This window comes from Mesoplodon mirus (assembly GCF_964341445.2).
Source record: "Mesoplodon mirus genome assembly, chromosome: 10".
Lineage (NCBI taxonomy): Eukaryota > Metazoa > Chordata > Mammalia > Artiodactyla > Ziphiidae > Mesoplodon > Mesoplodon mirus.
The window spans coordinates 83,133,368-83,151,043 of NC_138986.1; the positions used below are offsets into that span (position 1 = coordinate 83,133,368).

At 34.1% G+C, this 17,676-nt stretch overlaps 1 pseudogene across 1 annotated transcript; it reads left to right on the forward strand.

Annotated features, from left to right (window-relative positions):
- The first annotated feature begins 794 nt into the window (after positions 1-794).
- On the forward strand, positions 795-17,415 carry LOC309811200 (phytanoyl-CoA dioxygenase, peroxisomal-like; annotated as a pseudogene). The gene is made up of 2 exons: positions 795-886; positions 16,324-17,415. The product of its transcript is annotated as a phytanoyl-CoA dioxygenase, peroxisomal-like (transcript).
- The last annotated feature ends 261 nt before the right edge of the window (positions 17,416-17,676 follow it).

The window sequence follows — 17,676 nt, forward strand, 5'->3', positions numbered from 1 at the left end:
AAACCAAAAGCAATTGGTTTTGATGTCAGCAAATGATGTCAGCAATTCATGAAACATTTATCAACTGAAGTCAGTGCTAACTTCTGCCCTAGGTCTTGAAGACTCAAACTGTATACTTAAGTATGATTGCAGAAACCAAATGATGAAAAATTATTATTTCACAATATTACCTAAATTGTTTTCATAAATACGCACATTGATTTTCATTTTTTAAATGAGCTTTACTATCATTTCCAGTTGAAAGTGATAAAATTCCCTTTTGTGTAAATATTAATATATATAATTAAAATATAGGATAGAATAAAATATATTAAAAAATTCCCCTTTTCTTCTCAAAACCAAATCAAGTTTTATATAACTAAAATGTAGTGAGCAAACATACATTGAGAAAAGTATATTAACAGTAGCATGAAAAAACATTTTGCATTTAATTACATAATCAAATTAAATATATGAGCGTTTTAAGTAGCCATAAGAATTCATGTGTACATTAACACAATATTTAGGTTTTTAAAAATATTTATGTTGATTTAAAAAATAGCCTTAAGGAACTGCCAGAGACATTGATTCAGAAGTTGTATAGGCAGCCTAAGCAACAGAAACAGATCCTGGCTAAGTTAACAAAAGGAAAGAAAAAAATATGACAAGAGAGAATTTATTTAAAGATTATTGGGCAGACTTACATAAAGTAAAGAAAAACAAAAGCTCCATAATGTAAAATTCAAGGCAACTCCTATGATCTCAGAAGGTTAACTTTAGTGGCTTGATCTAATCACCTGAGGTACTTGTTAAAAATGACGGATTCTTGGGCCCCAGCCCAGAAATACCAAATCAAAATACCTGGAAATGACCTCGGAGAATCTGCTTTTCAACACCATCATGAAGGGTACTTATGCTCTTTATTATTTATCGTTAGAGTGACTCTGCTGCAATATGCTGTTTTTCCTCAAAAGTCAAATATTTCTGGGAGAAAAATCTTCCCCTAACCTGAAAAACAATCTATACACTTTTTTTCTTATACATATTACATTCTACTTTAAATTGCTATTATGTATGTGAACATCATTTTCTCTCACTTTTCCCATAATTTATAAGTGTACTGAGGTCAGCAATATTATCTTTTTAGTCTATGTATATCTCACAGTACAAAGAATGAAGACTTTTAACATATAAGTCGTTAAAACATTATTAATTGAATTGAATGAAATTAACTTCCCACATAAGGGTGGTAGCTTTGTGGGTAAGAACACTATGTTGAATGGATATTTTGGTGTGTGTGGCTTTAAAATTTTTAAAATTAATCATATTTTATATGTAGTAGTGTGTATATGTCAATTCCAATCTCCCAATTTATCCCTCCCCCACCTTCTCCCCACCCCCACCATAACCATAAGTTTGTTTTCTATACCTGTGACTCTATTTCTGTTTTGTAAATAAGTTTATTTGTACCATTCTTTTTATATATATATATATATATATATATATATATATATATATATATATATATATATATATATATAATAGATAAGTAATAATGACCTACTGTGTAACACAGGGAACTCTACTCAACACTGTAATGACCTTAATGGGAAAATGATCTAAAAAAGAGTGTATATATGTATATGTTTAACTGATTTATGTTGTACAGCAGAAACTAGCATAGCATTGTAAATCTACTATAATAAAGTTTTTAAAAAAATTAATTCTAAAGGCTCTTAGTCCATTTTATGTAAGAGAAAAAATACATGGCAAGGTAATAGTTAAACTCACTTGAAACCACATTTTCCCAAAGAATAAAAGGCAGAATCAATGATTTTGTCTCTCATATATATTTAGTAAAATATACTAAGTCCCTAAATCTTTTCACTTCTCTGAAAATGGCATTTGAGATTGATTGGGTTGGGAACTGCACACATTTTATTATTATTTATCTGCTTACCCTGTCATCTATCTGAGAATTTCTAATGCTGATTAAAAAATGTACTGTTTATTGGTTTATTGAATGACATAATAATGATGATTTTGCTTCCAACAATGCCCATCTGTATTAGTTTGCATGCAGAAATTAGCTTTCCTTACAAAAGAGTGCATGATTATAAATAATGTTTAATTCAGGACTCAAAGCAACAATTTATCCTCTCTGTGAAATAAGGAGTATTTCCCAAGAGGAAAGCCCTCTGGTTATTAGGAAAATGTATGTGTCTACAACATATGAGATGGAGACCTCTCTTAGGATATATTTTTTGTTTGTTTTAAAAAGCTTTTTTCTTTCTATATTGCAATTCCAACTTCCACATATATATCACATTCACATAAATAGTTGTCCTTTAAAAAATAGTAAACCCCTGAAGAAGAACTGACTGTTAACAAATGGTCATTTACTGCAAACATAGCTAAAGTGGATGTTGCATATAAATGAAGGGTTATTAAAATCAGAGAGATCTCATAGTAAATTTCTATACCTTTTATAAACTCCTAAAAATCCCTCCTTTTTGTTTTCCTACTTCATAAATTTTCCTTCAATTTACTAAGCAAAGCATAATCATTCAGTAATACTTATATTGAAAATAAACTTTATATTAAAGAAATATAACTTAAAGCCAAATATGTATTAAAATTTGGAGAATATTTATATGCTATTATAATTTTTAAAAATGGATTTGATAAAAAGTTTAAGGTATATTTTAAGTAATAACTATAGATTAATTATTGCATTAAGTTCAAGTAACATTTTTAAATAAACTACTTAAAGTGAAAATCGTATTTGACTATCTTTATACTTATTATTTGCTTTTAAATGCATGCATTATAGTGAAACATGTGCGTTTTAAAATTAAAAGGAAAAGAACTAAGAATACAAATAATTATTGCTGAAAAGCAGGTGGCGATCTAAAGAAGCTGTCAAATTAGACATGTTCAGTTATGTTTCACAGTTGCTTTTTGGGAAACATTTCTTGTCAGTAGTTTTAACATCAGTATGTGATGAATATAAAATACGGTATGCTCAAAGTGGAATGGCTTATAACTTTATAGTATTAGCCTATTTCATAATGCAAAGACCTATTTTTAGTATAACCATCTTATCAACTAATATTTATTATATGTTATGAGATCCATCTCCATTCACGTAGAGAAAAAAAGAGGTATGATTCCATCTCAAATGTGTTTCAATAATTTTATGAAGCAGCCAATGTGAAATTAAAATGAAATGGAAATAAATTTCCCAAAATATGTAAATAAAACTATATTAGCATGTTTATTAATATTACAAGTGATAAAATCATGGTAAATTTGGCAGGATGACTTAGGGAAAGTTATGTGACTATCTCCTATGGAAAATAACAGAAATCACAGTCGCTTTCCTAATGACATCTAATAGTGTAAAACTAATTGGGAAATACATTACACTTAGTATTATTTTTCTTTGTTTTTTAAGGCTAAGAATTTAAAAGGAGAGTTCATAAATAAGGGATGTTTCTCAGGCCATATATATATATATATATAATCAAAATAAATGACTCCTTTTGATATGCAATAAAAATATGTTTAAGCAATACAGTCACATGAACAATGAAGGATATTTTCAAAGATATACAATTACCTAGATTAATTAACAAACATGCATTACAATTTTGAGAATTGTAAGCTGCCATTCTTGGGCCATCTCAAGTTATTTTCCATATAAGATGAAGTCAATACCATTGTGCGCATTCCTTGAGATGTCACTACTTAAGAGCCATGCAATCCTCGGGGACACCACCAAACACTATGGTCCCAGGTAATCGTATATAATAGAACACATGTCAAGTAAAACAAATGACACATTTTGTTTCCATTGTTTTTGGTTTTGCCAATCAATAAAAAAAATAGAGACAGGATATGCACCCTGTAATGGGCAGTAACAGAAAATGTACTACAAGCTTATTCTTTCCCTCCACATAAAATATGACAATGCTAAATTTTATTATTATTTCCATGTGTTACAGTAATGTCCAATGATTATGGAAAAATGGTCTTAGTTTAAATCCCACCCTACTCCCTCAAGGCACTAAAAATAGTGTAGAAAAATTTCAGAGGAGCCAAGTTAAAACTAGGTCATAAACAGAATATGTGGCTGTTTCATGAAATAGCCCAGAATGTGTGATAAGGATGATCATATTTTTAAATTAGTCTTTAGCCTCAAGATAATTCTCTAGAATGCCACAATAAATATATAATATATTCCTTTATATGCTGTATTTATATGGTACATTATTAATGAAACATGAATTATTAACTGTGTATTTCAGTAATCAGTGGCTGAATTCATATCACAGCATGTCTGATGGTAACAAATATAGTTGCTTTTATGCAGCTACATTAATGCACATATTTTAGTGTGTCCCTATCTCTTTTACGTTAAAGAGTGATGTAAATTTATATGTGACATATGCTTTGTTAAGTTTTATGAATTAGACAATATAAGAATATCAAGAGGAAAAGTAGACTCAAGATCATTAGCAATGTCAAATTGAATGAGAGAAAGCATTTTAAAGTTTTATAAAACTAATGACTTCTCAATAGGCCTAAGGCTTTAATAGCTGGGATATAGTGTCTAGTCTCCAATTTCATTAAAACGTACCTGGGAAATGGTCCATTTGAGCGAGTTAAGACAAAAATTTCTTGAGGCTCACGATAACCTTAATTTAGAATGAGAATAGGTCTTGAAAGAGCATAGGGCTTTACAGATAGGTACAGCTCTCACTGTAAAAACAAGAAAACTCAGACCCAGATAATTTAAGAGATGTCATACTTTGTCCATAGAATCAAATCAAAAAGGTTTGATTAGTGAATCATTAACTACGGAATTGCCCTAAGGTCACAAAACCAGTATTTCTGAGCAAAAACTCCATATGTACTGAATTTCAGAACACAGATCTTTCTACTTGCTCAGCTGACTAATTCAGAGCTTAATTTTCCTTCTTTTTGAATTCATCCCTTCAGCACATAATTATTGAGCATCTATTTTAATCCAGGTGGTGTAGTAGGTTCTGTAGATTCAAAGATGAATGATTAATGACCCTGGCTCTCAGGAAGCTTGTGTGGGGAAATAAGACAGGCAAGCTCCCTGCATTAGAATGTAGTGTGGCAGAGCAAAGAAGAACTAAATGCAAGGAAAAAAAAAAAAAAAAAAAAAAAAAAAACTTTAGTCAGACTTTGTCAAACTTCTATTCAAAGTCCTTCATTGATTCCCCTCCTCTTTCAGAGAAAATAATGGAGTCTTTGTGAGAGCCTGCTAGGTCTGTGGTCATCTGTCTCCATTCCTTCTTTCTGAATCATTAACTCTCAACCATCCTTTCTCACTCTAGCCACACTCACCTCCCTTTCTATTTCTTGCCGGGCCAAACATGCTCTTCCTTGGAGAATCTGACACCTGCTGTTCCCTTCACCTTGAGCACTCTCCCAAGGTCATCCATATGGCTCACTCCCTCACTCACTTTTTTCAGCTCTTTACTTCAATATCTCCTTTTACTTTTCCTGATCACCTCACAAAAATAGCAATTACTTCCATATTCTACCCATATATTTCCTCATATTGCTCAGGAAACTGTAGCACAGAAAAATGACATAATTAGACCAAAGTTACAGTTTATAGGTGGTTGAGCCACAATTTGAACACAGCAGTCTGGCTTCAGACCCGAGATCTCAGCTACTTTATTTTATTGCCTCAATAGTAGTGGAATCCAAAGAAATGGAAGAAATATTCCTGAGCATTTTTAAAGGGATACTCTCAAGAAGGTTTCCTCTTGGGCTAGAAGAGAGTGATGGGATGTGTCATGGAGTAAGGAGGGCATAATAAGTGACAGATGAAGGAGAGAGCTTGCCCTGCCAAAGCGGTTGTCAGGTGGTACCAGCTGCAGTGACTCCAAAGAATTAGAACAATAAATAAAGCACCTCACTGTAGTAAGAGGTACTTTTTTTTAAACCAGATAATCATAGATTTCAGGAATATCAGCCACAGTAGTACCTGTAGCAAAAAATGGGGAGCAGAGAAGACCAAGCCAGCAGCACTATCTCCCCTTTCTCTCTGTAGGGTTTGCATAATTAATGGGTGTAGTTGAAATGTAAATATAAGGATTTAGGAAGCACAACTAATGTTATACTTTTTCTATTTTTGATCATGTACCACCATATGGTATCTTTTTCATCTTGGTCAGTTCTTAAAATCAAGTATTTTCACAAATGAAATTAGAAGCTGACTCAAATGACTATGCCAAAATTCAACAATTAAAAAAAGGTGATGGTACATTTAATTACATTACACTCATGAGTCAATTATAATAAATTTAAAATAAGCAAACATTTCAGATTAATAATAAACAATATAACATTTAAATTATTTTTTATTTACAGTATTATATTTTTATTGATATTTTGTGTGCATGTTTTTATAATTGTATTAGTGGAATAAGTCATGTAGCATGTAGTTTACAAATAATTCATATTTTAGAAATATATGAACAAAATATTTTATTAATAGGGAATCAAAATCAAAGAAGTTTGGAGACTGTTTACAAAAGTTTGACCCAATAGTGCCATGGATATCTACTGTCATTGAATTCAACCACTATGGATATATAGAGAAAATTTTAAAATGATTTTGAAGAGCTTTTAAAAACTTAATTTTATTAAATACTAATAACCTAAAGTAGATACCATTATTTAAAGTTAATGGTAGATATCTTAGAAAATGTATAAATATAATTTATACAACAATTTTCCAACAATTTCATTGTGATGAATTTACACTTAATAAATTAGAGTTTTACAGCAAAACCCCAGATGCAATTATTAATAATGTATAACCTTTAAAATAATGTATAATAAATAACATATAATAATTAATGTTAATATGATAATAATAACTAATTAGAATATGTTTGTATGTGATTTACATAGAATCTTTATTTTTCAGCTCTTTGTTAACAAGATCTAAATATATTTAGGAAGTGTTTTTATGGTTTGTTTTTTTGTAGTACGTGGGCCTCTCACTGTTGTGGACTCTCCCGTTGCAGAGCACAGGCTCTGGACGCGCAGGCTCAGTGGCCATGGCTCACGGGCCTAGCCGCTCCATGGCATGGGGGATCCTCTCAGACTGGGGCACGAACCCGCGTCTCCTGCATCGGCAGGCGGACTCTCAATGACTGCGCCACCAGGGAAGCCCAGGAAGTGTTTTTTTGTTTGTTTGTTTTTGTTTTTTAATACTTGTAATGCTTGTCAGTACCAGAGAAATGGCTGTCAAGCATAAATCTATTACATAAATAGATATCATATCATATTATGAACTTCATGTCAGTTTTATTTTTCCTTCACATTGATATTCTGGATCCTTTAAAAGATAAATTATTCATACTACACCTCATCTTTTGATTTACTTGTAGAATATAACTACACAGGAATTAGCTCTGAAAGAGGTCATCTACAGACCAGATGTCAACAGGAAACTTTGCTGCCTACACAGAATAAGGTACACTGTGAAGTAAGAGAGACTTACTTGCCTGAATCTGTTTCAGCAGAGGGTACTTTTTCTCTAGTGAAAACATAAAAAAAGATAGATCACTGTATTGTGTCAATTAGTCTACTCATTCTTCAGCATGAATATAAGAAATGAGGAAGTATATGAGCTATTTGGGTCAGGATAAGCAGATAGATAATAAAAACATACACACACATTTGAGTCTACTACAACACTAAAGTTCCCACACTATGCACAAAAATTGTGTTCAGACAAGTACATTAAAAGGATAAGATGAAAAAAAAATTGCTGGCCACAAATTTTAAATCATTATTTAAAAGATATTGTGATTCTACTATGAAGCCTATTTAAAGATCCCACCCTTTTTTCTTTCCCCTGTAGTTGCATTAATGAGGTTACTCTAAAATGGACATGCTGATTCTCTACCAGGCAAAGAATGTTTTCTTTGTTATTGTTTCTAAGTTTTTGATTTATGTAAGGGTAACTTTCACAGATTAATTCTTGGTGGAAAAATACCCTGTAGCCCAGTCTTTAAATGGAGAGCTCATAAAACCCTGGAACAGAGGAAGATCAGTTTGGAACAAGCTTTCACTAGTTTGTAAGGTTCAGACACCAGCACTGTAGATGTTTGGTGGAGACCATCAGGTACTAGTAAACTGAGAAAGCACCAAAGGAGAGCAGTGTCTAAAGCACGGAGAGGTCACCAACTCCAGGAAGGCTTTCTATGTCACAACCGGCCTGGACTTACCAGATACCCTGGTTATTCAAAAGAAGATGGACATTCTGATTCAAATATGACATTTTCCTGATATTAAATTTGAAATGTAATTCAAACATAACCCATTACAGAACAACTAACAGAACCCAAACTACAGTCCTCTCAGGTCAGATTTAGTCCCTAGGCCTCCACATAAACCACCCTCCTTCTCACTCTTCCAGTGATGGAGAAGAGATGACCCCATTCTGGACTGATTATCCCACTGGATGACTTATCTTCTAAAGGAGCAGATAAGTTATTGAATGATCAATTGAAAACTAAAAGATATGAGACAATATTTTCCATATAGCTTTCTGGAGCAGAATATACTGGTTATGGCTCTTTTAGTAATAAAATTAAAAATAACTTTTTTTTTTTAATTTGCTGGGTTTTTTTCCTATTTTTCTAAACTGTCTACAAAAGAATGTGCAATAATTTTGCAATTGGATTTTAATGTTATTAAAGAGTTACTTAGAGAATTTAAAAAGGTAGCTCAGCACTCTGTATAGTAATCAATCTTAGTATACAAGAAAAATAAGACCATGGAATTATTTGAAAACATAAAAAAATATTAGCTAGTATAGATAATTGTCAGATAAGACATGACTTTTAATTGGAAAATATATACTTTCTTATAAAGTTATTTACAATGGATTTATGACATTTTGCACAGTAAAGAAATCTGAACTACCTCTGCATCTTACAGTGCAGCCCAGGGTCTCTTTTGCTGGTGGGCTTCTCCCTCTGTAATCCAGGTTTTAGTGTCATTCGTCCCCCCAGCCCACCCCCACCAACACCACTCCAATTGTAGGAAAACAAGTGTCTGCTAGCAGAGATAAGTTTCTTTCCTAGCTTCTGGAAATTTCGAGTTTTCAAGAATTTTTCAGATTCTGTCTCCCTTTAACAAAGAAGTGATAAACTATTTATAAAATTCATGGGATCTATAACTCTTGATCAAGATCAGAAAATGAATATATATTGGGTCCTCCCTTGACATCACATTTATTAATTTTCTGGTATAGCTTTTGCATTTATGTGACAAGGAGTATCTCCTGTTTTATGACTACACAGATATAGGACAGCCCTTGTATAAACTGGTCCAGTAGGTGGCAGTTAGATTGATGCAATCACAGGTCATCATTGAGAGCAAAAGCAGATGACCACTAAAGACTGCTTTTGTCAAAAAATCACCAGGAGCCTGTGAAAAGGTCTTAACCCACAGAAATATTATGACTTTGCTTAGGGCTAGAACTTCTCCTCTTCCATATGCCTGTTAATTTCATGAACAAGAAGTAACAAATGATTTTCAGGTCTGACTAATTAAGCCTCTCAGTAAGCACCTCAGGCTCTGACCCCACTTGTCTGGTTAAGTCACCAGTCTGGAGGAACGGGGAGATGTCCTCCTTATTTCATTCCTGCCCTTTATGGTTCTCTGCTCCCCTCCACAATCTAAGCAGTTCTAGAAGAATTTACTTGGAACAATTTTGTCTTCTTTTATCTAAATTAAGTCAAACTTTTTATCTAAGGAGGAATAAAAAACAAACTTTTATTTTTCTACAGGAACATCTCAATAGGCATATATAATGATTGATACATAACTTGCTCTACAATAAGATCTGATTATATTAGGGTTTTACAGACATCTATACATAAATCATAACAACATTGATTATAGTGTGGTTTTGAATTTTGATTTGCATGAGTTATTCATTTAGTTGTTTCCCCTTAGAGACAATAAAAAGGGCCAAATTACAATTGGACAATATGTAACAAATTGAAAATGTTTTTCTACATTATATTCCCTTGGATTTTTATAGTATTAATTTTAATATTGTTTTAAATTTGGTTCAAATTAATTTATTTTTAAAAGTGTTTAGTTTGTCTTAGGATGTCAAAATATACTTAAAAGTCAGACCAAAGAGTTAGTGTAATTGTGGATATATTTATTACAATTCATCACACAAAATTTAAGAAAAAAATTGAGAGGACACATGACAGAAATCCATTGATTAGCTAGTTAGATTGGCAAATTTTAAGAGAAAAATTTTCCTCTCTCTGTGTCCACTAGAATACAGTAAGAACAAACTCCCTGGTGGCTAAAGTGCAGTAACTGGTACCACTTCAGAGTGACCAGGGGTCATATCCTTAGAAAATGTTTTCAAAATCTTTGGCTTTTTTGATGTCTGATGATCAGTATATTATTCCAATCCTCAGTAATGAAAAAGAAGCCATGGGGCAGTTACCTTCCTCTTAGGAATTTTTCTTATTAAATTGAGGGGTTTGTAATTAAAATTAATTTATTTTGGTAAATTTTGAGTTTATTAAAATATATGTATAACTGGATTAAAATACAATACCTTAAAACCTCTTCCCGTTATAAAAATCATTCACTCTTATGTGTATACAGAACATTTAATAAAATATCTTAAAGGCCAATTTTTGAGAAATTTTACACTTCAAAATTTAAATTTAACTTTTTTAGTAAGAACGCATCTTCAATAAATAGCTCTAGTATTCAAGCTTTAATTTGTATAAATACATTTTTATGCTATCACCTTGGGTAACTTCTGGATTGAAGTCATCCACTTGACATACTCCCAGTCATCTGAAGAATGAAAATTGGACTTCAAAAATCTGTGGCAAGGCAATAAACCCCTGCTTTAAGACGTGAGGAACAGCAATGTCCTCTGAATATTTCCTCTTAGACTCCTCTCACCTCATGATACCACCACTAACTCTCACTTGTCTCTCAGTGCCTGTTGCTAGACTCCTCCTTAATTTTCCACGCCATTCCAGTAATGCTTTTCATGCTCCGTGACCTGGCTGATTCTGATACAGCCCATCTCTCTCTTACCAAATGTAAAATATCATACCAAGTTCTAAAATGCATTGCACCACAATTACGGGGTTATATCTCACTCCAGTCACTATAGCCATTAAATAAGTTTGCCAGCTGAGTATCCCACCAAAGAGGAAAGCTGTCGATTTTTATAAGATTGTGAATGTTTTCCATACTACATTTCTGGTTCAGAAGTAAATTCTGCTCTAGTTACCTGCTTGTAAGCCTAGGGATTGACTTTCTTGAGCTCCATTACCTCTCTTATGTCCAGGACACTTGTATCCAGATGCTGTAAGTTTCCCTTACTGCAACTACTGATGAAATGACTGTATCTTTTCTTACCAATATTGCCTCTACAGTTCCGGTTCTCTGTCAAGCTTTAGAAGAACAGCTGAACAGCAGTTCTCAGTCTGCTCCAGGCTACTTATAAAATTAAGGGTCCAATTTACATCATATAAGATTTGTATCTGAAGCTCCCATTCAAATCTTGGAAGAAAATCTTAGTTGGGTAGCAAGAGGTTGGCTTCACACTCTCAAACTCCAAGTACCCTGCAAATATCAAATCATAATTTAGTAGAAACTGAGTATAGTCAACCCTCGGCATCCTCCAGGGATTAGTTCCAGGACTCCTGAGGATATCAAAAATTCTTGGTTGCTCAACTCCCTTATATAAAAGGGTGTAGTATTTGCATATAGCCTACACACATCCTCCTGTATATTTTAAATCCTATGTAGATTACTTATAATACCTAATAAAATGAAAATGCTAGGTAAAATATTTATAAATACTAAATGCTATGTAAATGGTTGCCATTGGGAAGTAAATTCAATTTTTGCTTTCTGGAACTTTCTGGAATTTCCCTTTCTGAATATTTTATCTCTTAACTGGTCAGCCTACTCCTTCCAAACCAATGTCATCTAGCAGCCACTCCTTTGATGACTAGGGCCTTTGGACTTGCTTGTCAAAACCAGCTAAGGAGATCACTTTTTCCGTAGAAAGTTCCTACTTGAGAGAGAATGCAATGATTAGCGTTCTAAGTCTCTATTTTAATCCTAAATTTACTTTTTATAATTCTAGCTCTACATTCTTTTCAGTTCCAGTTAATCTGAAGAATAGAAGCTGGCACTTTAATTTTAGTCTCTGGCTGCATTACCTGTGAACAGCCCATTCCCTGAAAGGGTCTGTCTTCTGAGTGCAGGCTTCCATCCAGGTGGGCACTGGCTGGATGCTGAGTGCTGCTGCTGGGATAGGCAGCCCAGTGACCACCAGAAGCCTGTATTTATGCACTATGGCCCTGCATGTGAATCTTCTGTGATATACTTTAAAAACATAAAGGCTAACACCTCGTTTCTATTTACTTCATTAGAATCCCCAGGAAGTGAGTCCCAATTAGCAGGTATTTTCAGAAATGGTACAGGTGATTGTGTTGTGTTATGGAGCCTCTGAAATACTGATTTGATCTCAGGATTCTCATTCTTTTTAGTTTTGTGAGTCTTGTGAGCAACTGAACTCAAGCTCTGATATTTGCAGAGGCTCAGCGAGGTCTAGGAGAGAAGGAAAATGTGGGAGAGGCACGGGATCTGCAGACCATTCTAACTCTGCTTTACATCAATCACAGTGTGACCATGAGAAACCTGGTTTATTTCCAAGAGGCTTGTGTTTTTCTTTGTAAAATACATCTACTATGATATACCAGTAAACTATAAAAGCAGTCCTAGAAAGGCACACCAAAGCACAGAAAATAGTGGGATCTACATTTTCTGGCATGCAATTAGCCCTCGATTATATATATATATTTTAAAAGTGTCAGGATAAGTAATAACACTCTAGACCTACATGTCTGTGTATATGTTCATATACTCATCCACACTTACATCTATGTCAATCACATGGGATTCTCTTGAGTTTTTGTTCCAGATTTTTTTCTTAAGTATAGAAGATGGATCTTTCACCTTAGTCTTTTAAGTGCAGCACTTAGATTACAGGAGATCTTCTTGCTCTGAGAGGGCAGAGAAGTCCAGCAACTAAATCAGGGGAACTAACCTGTAAGTCTGTGGCACTACAATTTAGGTGGAGTTAGCCAGATTAAAGGCTTCATGTCTGAAGAGAGACAGATGTCTGAAGAGAGACAGGTGGACGTGTTCTGCTTTGTGTCCATCAGATGCAGAGCATTTCATCAGAAATGTACCAATCTCACATCAAGTCTTAAAGGATTGCCCAAGAACCCCAGCAGCCTTAGATCATGTAGAACAAAAGCTATCAGCAATTGCCAAATCCCTGGAATCTTGGGATGAATACAGACTCTATGAGATTCTTTTGTGTGTGTGTGTATGTAATATGCTTTATATTTATTTATTTAAAATTTGTATCGGAGTATAGTTGATTTACAATGTTGTGTTAGTTTCAGGTGTACAGCAAAGTAAATCAGTTATACATATATTCACTATTTTTTAAAGATTATTTTCCCATATAGGCCATTACAGAGTATTGAGTAGAGTTCCCTTTGCTATACAGTAGGTCCTTGTCAGTTATCTTTTCTATACATAGTAGTGTGTATATGTCAATCCCAATCACCCAATTCATCCCCCCTCTTACATGATATTGCTTATATGTGGAATCTAAACAATTCCACATATAAAAGGGTACAAATGAACTTATTTACCAAACAGGAGTAGAGTCAGATGTGGAAATCTATGGGATTCTTAGTCTATGAGAAATCTAAAATTAGCTAAAGAGATAGAGAAAAAGACCTGCCAATTCAATTCATTCATGCATTCATTCAATTATCCTTTATTTTCTCTCTCTCTCCCTGTCTCTCTAATCCTCTCTCTCATCTTCTCTCCCTTCCTCCTTCCTTTCCTCCGTCTCTCTCTTTTTCTATAGCCACAATTAAATTACCCCCCCTCCTCCTCAGCATCATAAAATATGATTTATATTTGTTAATTGCTTTATACATGGCAGGCAATGTATTAAGTATTTTACATGCAGTATCTTATTTAATCTTTATAAAAATCCTGAAAAGTAACTGTTATTAATATGTGCATTATTATAATGAGCTGAGTGAGGCTTAGAAAGGATAAGTGACTTGTTTGAGGTGGCACAGCTAGGAAGTGAAGCTAGGGACCTCAAAGGCCTGTCCCCTATGTGCAAGCAGCCTTTGGTTGTGAAAGGCATGCTGCACAACCTGACACATTATAATCGAGAAAATGCAAAGACAATTCTCTGTTATTCTTAACCTAAGCTTTTCATCAGTTTACATAAAGAAGCTATTTATCTGCTAGCTCTAATTAATCTGTATGTATTATAACCAAGACAAGTTCATATACGAAGTAACTAACCTGGACTCCAGAACTTGATGTTGGAAACCTCTTGCGATCTGTTTAAATCAGGATGGCTGGCAAATGGCTAAAGAACAAAGACATATTCTCTTTTGTGTGTATGCACATTTGCGCATATGCTTGTTTCCACATATACATATCCACTCTCTTATTCAAAATTTCCTACACTCTTCACAATTGATAAACTCCTCACAGACAAATGGGGGATTGGGATGGCACAGAGTTAGAACACAATGGAGCTCTTCATTGATGGAGATGAAGGATTTACAGTTCTTTGGTCGCTGCTCTTCTCAGTTAATAATATACTGTTAAGTCAACCTGTTCTTCTAAGGAAGATGTGTGTTTTTTTTTTCTCTTATTATCATCTTAAAAACAGTATCTGAACACAACATGACAGCTTTCTAAAAACAGTTTTAGATAGACTCAACCACTTAAAAATAGCATCCATGTAAATGGTAGAAAGAATATTTTTTAGGAAAAATAAATAAATTACAGTGTAACTATTCACTAAATTCTCAGAAATAAATTGTGAAGCCCAGAAATGAGTCCTAGTTATAGTGACATAAATACAACAAACAATAATATAAAAGTACAATGCTGGTATTGAAATACTTTGAAGCATAATCTGTCTGACAATGCTTTGAAAATAAACCTATTTATTGATGTGTTTTGGCTAATGTTGGAAATGGAAATTGTATTCAACCAATTCTAAATCATTTTTTAAACTGGACTATTTCTAGGAACTGTGCACTTTTACTGCAGACTCTGAAAATGGAAAATTTCTCCATGATTAGTTACATTCTTAGACAAGTTATGAAATTCACACTACTCCACATATTTCTAAGCCTCAAAACTGAACCATCTGTAAAATTCACTTCTCTGTGATGAATCTTGGAATAAGAAAGAAGGAAAAAATATGTCTGAGCTTCCAAAGTAGATATCATAAGTCCAAAGTATTAAAGCTCATGTATTTCTTTACTCAGGTGGATCAACAAAACTTTTCAGGATCCATTTGTTTTTACTTTGCATATAATCCTAACAAATTTGGTTATGTGTTTCACTACCATGACGGACTGAAAACAACAGATTAGAGGTGAAGAAATGGGGTGCTTCAGACAGACATATTAGCTGATCAAACTTGACAACTGAGGGGAACACATTGAAAGAATTATGCAATCATCAGATGAATAAACTAAAATTCTATATTCCTCTTGGATTATACAAGGAAAACAATTCTATAATCTACCATATTGTAGAAAGGAAAGACAACTGACACCCATCACATTGAACCACTTTCCTAAATGTAATGTTAAATTATTCTCAATAAATTCTTAGCCTAAAATGTGTGTAATGAAAAGTAGAGATCTGAGTAATAAAATTTTTTAGGCAGCTCTTATTCTACATAAACAAAAGTAGGCTGTTTAGAATGGACATACCCAAAGGACTTCATTTTGTGTCACCTAATCACCACAGTGCCATGTTTAACCATGAGTTTGGTTGTTAGCTGATGCATCACGATTTAGATTAAACTTTTTTGCTATATATTCATTACTGAAGGCCTTGTAACTAATCAATTTAATCAAAATACTTAATTGAATTTTGGGATAGCATTACAATTAATTAGCCATTGATTATTTTTTAATGCTCTCAAAATGATTTGAAACATTCTATCCAGCCTTTATGAAAAGTTATAATTTCATGCACAAGTTTTCTGATTAGCAAATGTCAGTACATAAAGAGATTGACACTTCACTAAGCTATGGCAAGTGAGGCAAAAACAATATATTATTATGTCCTTCAGAAAAGAATTGATATGAAAAAGTTAGATTTATTCCCTTTGTCTTAAAGACAGAAGCACTGAAGCCTCTCCAGCCTCGGGGAGGCGAGGCCGTCCACAGAGTTAAGTGGGGCCAAGGCCCAGCCACCGGTGTTCCCCCGAAGGCCATGGACAAGAACCACGCCTCCCTTGTCTGCATATCTTGTTGTGATACCTTGGCACCGCCAGGCTGAAGCCATCATAGCTCACCCCACTTCAGGTGCTGTTTTTCCTGCCAGTTTCCATAGTCAACAATTCCAGTATACTCATGAAAATAATGTTCTAAGCCTAGAACAGAGAAATTTATGAAGAAAATGGGTTTCTTTTCATTAAAATTTTGATGACTGATGCTGATACACTTGAGGGATGAGTTTGATAGAATCTGCAAAAAGGAGGTGAAACCACTGGGATTGATGATGATGAAATATGTGACCATTGCAAAATCACAATATATGCCAAGTGAGAAAGTGACTACCAAGGTCCAAGATTTCCAAGAAGATAAGGAACTCTTCAGGTATTGCACCCTCCCTGAAATTCTGAAATATGTGGAGTGTTTCACTGGACCCAATGTTATGGCCATGCATGCAATGTTGATAAATAAACCTCCAGATTCAAGCAGAAGACATCTCGTCCGTCACCTTTTGCACCAGGATCTTCACTATTTCCCCTTAAGGCCCAGCAATAGCATCGCTTGTTCCTGGAAGGCCATGGAGAACATCGACCAGAACAACGGCTGCCTGGTTGTGCTCCCAGGGACACACAAAGGTCCCTTGAAACCACACGATTATCCCCACTGAGAGGGAGGGTTTAACATCATGTTCCACGGGGTCAAAGACTATGACAGAAATAACACCAGGGTGCACATCATGAAGGAGAAGAGAGACACCATTTTCTTTCATCCTTTGCTTGTCCATGAATCTGGTTCGGAACAAAAGTCAAGGATTCCGGAAGGCAATTTCCCACCATTTCACACATGCCAACCGCCACTACATCGAAGTGAATAGCACCAATTAAGAAAACATTGGAAAGGAAGTTTTAGGGTTAGTTAGTAAATCTATGGAGTGAAAGACGTCAGCCTGAAGGATGTTTGGGAATTTCCAGTGCACATTGTGAAAGGAGAATCAACCTTTGAAACAGCCCTTTGCTAGAACTCTTTTAAAGAAAACCAAGATAGAACAAGGTGTCGGAGGAAAATGTTTTCTCAATGAGATGAGATAATCTTTTCTATTCACTTGTTAACAAAATAAAAGTGCACGGATCCAGTACTTAATTGCATAGGGGTAATTTTGCAGTAAGGTGGGGTGGCTTTAATGGATGTAGAAACAGTAAAAGTGAAATATTACTTTTTTAAGGAAAACTTGGGGTTGGAATTAATAAATGTGATGTATAATTGAAAACAAAACAAAACA